Here is a 3,323-nt window from a genome sequence, read left to right as displayed (position 1 = left end):
AGTGCAAGGATGCAAATTTTTTTCTGATTGGCATCTTACACAAAATACATTAAGGAAAACTTGAACCGGAAATTCATTCGTTTTTTGACCCCCTGTCTACTCCACATTATGCTATGTTAGAGAAACTAGACTCTTAAGGGCGATAAAGGTCTGGGGACTTGAATTAATAATCAATTAATAAATGGATGTCTAGTCAAGGGCTAGAACTCACACTGTTTTGTAACGTATTTAATTCTATTTTGGGATATCAGAATGATTAATTTTACTATAAAAAGTAGATTGAATAACAGTTTTATTTTTTTTTTTTTTGGTTTGAGGTAATATAAGGAAAAGCAAATAATGTCAATAAATATATAAAACGTCATACATCGTAAAAATTGATCACGGCACAAATGACATTGATTTCCAAATTCTTATATGATTCTAAGCAAAATAAAAGTACCTACCGATACATTTATTATGAATAAAAAATCATTCAAATATACCGTGAGTTTTAAAAACTCAATGTTGTTTTAATTTAAGGAGGTCTATTAATTAGTGTCAGATGATAGTTGATAATTCCAGGGTTGCCAATTTTACGTTTCCAATTATTTCGAATCAATTACTTATTAGAATCGAAATCTATTAGTAACAAAACTCTAAGGGAAGTAGACGTGGATTCAGTGAGACGGAAATGGTGAATATAGGTTATTGCCTTAAAAATATTTGTAAATAGATTGGTAGGTTTTGTGTGATGATGGCTAAATAGAAAAGTAATTCTAAAAATGAAGTAACTGGTCATTCAAAACAATATCAGAAATGTATAACGCCATTTGTAGAACTTTAAGGGCTACTTGATCATATGATGACTTTTTCTTCACATTTTGTTAATACTTAATTTAAAGTCTGGCAACGTTGCTCGAATATGACTTCATAGAAGTGTATCAATGTTTATTATGTAGTCTATTAAATTACGTAAGGACTATAAAAGAAACGAGAAAAGAAAGAAGAAATATATAGATAAAACATGGATTAATGAGGAACATGTTTTTGACATAATAAATTCCCATTTAAAATTATTCAAATTTAAAAACATTGCCAAAATGTAACCTAGACAGAGATACACTCTCTTGTGTGTAAATGTGTTGGTCATTTAGTTGAAGGATACAAAAACGTTCCTTATTTTTATCCTTCAGTAACGTATCTTCTCGGATTACGAAATTTTTGTTTTATATTGATATTACTGTGAAGAATCATAAATTAAACTACTGAAAGGTTTATTGTATTCATTAAGATTTATGGTAAACGAACCTAATAGAGACCCACATCATCAATGATTGATTCCGGGTGTCCCTTGGACACTTGAGTTCCATTAATTACGTACCTTATTTTGTATAGATGTCACTCTAACGACCATATTTATTGATAATTATACCTTTCTTATACTAGGATTTTTCAGTATTCAAGATCGGTCTGTAAACACATAGATGTGTTAATAATCTGGTGTTCGTTTGAGTATAGTCGTCTAGCTACTCATTTTATTATTTAATAAATAGTTTATTTCATAATAGTTTTGATGTTTTAATACAACGAATATGGTCAACTATCATCGGTTAGCCCGAAGATATATTACAGGACAAACACCGAATAAATTTCGACAAGATGAAACTGTTAATAAGTCGAAGACAACATTTGGACAGTTGGTCCAAATACACCAACAGCACAGGACAGGAGCGCAGACCGATAATAGGCTTGTTTCCATTAAGAATAAATCGGATGGCTTTGAGTTTCTAATGATTAACCATGATAATAAGTTAATAAAAAAACAATTTTTCTGCAAAAATAATAAAAGATTGATAACATTTTTAGAAAATAAAATCGAAAAAATGAGGCATTTAATCACGTGACATTGAACACCAATCAGAAAAGCGTGACGTCACACCTCGCGAAACGCTATATTGTAGCTGTCACTTTTGTATAAAGTAAGCAGGTTATTTCGAGTTTTCAGCAATTATTGTTAAATTAATGAAGTTCGATTTTAGTTTAACCTTGAAAGATGGGTATAATTTGCCATGGAATCATGATTTAACAAAGCAAACTGCAGTAATTTGCCCAAAATTGACGTAGTTATGCTTGAAAAATTTTTTGCCTTGAACTCATAGTTTTGTTCATCGAAAGTCCGCAGTGTTAGAAGTTATATGTAAATATTATGTGAAAAACAAATAAAGTCTTATTTAATTAGCAGTTACCAGTCAGAGAGTCGCATTCGAATGAAAATACTTAACTGATTTTGAGGTTAGCGAATACAAAGTTTCAATAACTTTAACATAATATTTTATATGATATGTGTGGTATATTATGGTAGATTTTGTACCATAACGTATTAAATAATTTGTCTGGCGTTTTTATCGTTGTACTTTCACATTGGGGCACTATACAGTATTTATATTACAAGGAATTCGTTATGTATTAAAGAAACACAATTGACTGTCATAAACAATCATGGCTGTTTTGCGACGTATAACATCATTCAAGACGGCATAACAGTCTTGGCGTTTTTCGCGGTCAATTTCAAGTTCATTTCTAAAAACTCAAAATACTAACGTAAAAAAACCATTTTTCTTAAAATAATATATTTTTGGGGTGAAATAGATGATAAGCTATAGTTTTGAACTAATTTCCAAATTTTGTCAACTAGCCTATAGTACACATCGGCAGTTCAAACACTCTTGTTAAAGGTGATTTATTGACTTTTGAATCTAGTCGTTTCGGCAACTTCCGTGCTGATGTTTTGAAGAATGGTTCGAACAAATTCATCGCACAAAACTTGTAAAAAAATTGCCCACAACCAAGTGGTTGAAAATAGGTTTACAGAATCGGTTAAATTGGAAGAATCGTAGTTTGATCTGCATATCACTACTAACCAAATTAGCATGCTCCCAGATAAAAAGGGAAGTTTCTTTTTAAATGAGTTAATTGGGTGGCTGTAAATAATCAGGAGCTGGAAAACTGAGAAAAAGCAATATTTCTGATTATCATTTTCAGTATTGGTTGCGACACCTCCTGATTCCAATTTTGATTTGTAAGAAATAGTTCTACTTATACTAGTGAGTTTTTATATTAAAATTATCCTTTATGAACGTAAGGTTTTTTGAAGGTCAAAGTTCTTAATATCTTAGGGAAAAATGAAGCAATTCTTTCATAAAAAAATTGCTTTACCTTCAGCTGTTTGAAAGTTATAAGCAAGTTATTTATGTGCAAATATATTCATAGAAATGTTATTTTATATGATAATACTCGAGGTATAATTTGAAAAAAATTTTTTAACTGTCTACTAAAAGAAG

Source organism: Diorhabda carinulata, chromosome 1 (genome assembly GCF_026250575.1).
Source record: "Diorhabda carinulata isolate Delta chromosome 1, icDioCari1.1, whole genome shotgun sequence".
In the NCBI taxonomy this organism is placed as follows: domain Eukaryota; kingdom Metazoa; phylum Arthropoda; class Insecta; order Coleoptera; family Chrysomelidae; genus Diorhabda; species Diorhabda carinulata.
Note: the sequence above shows the minus strand (reverse complement) of the source record.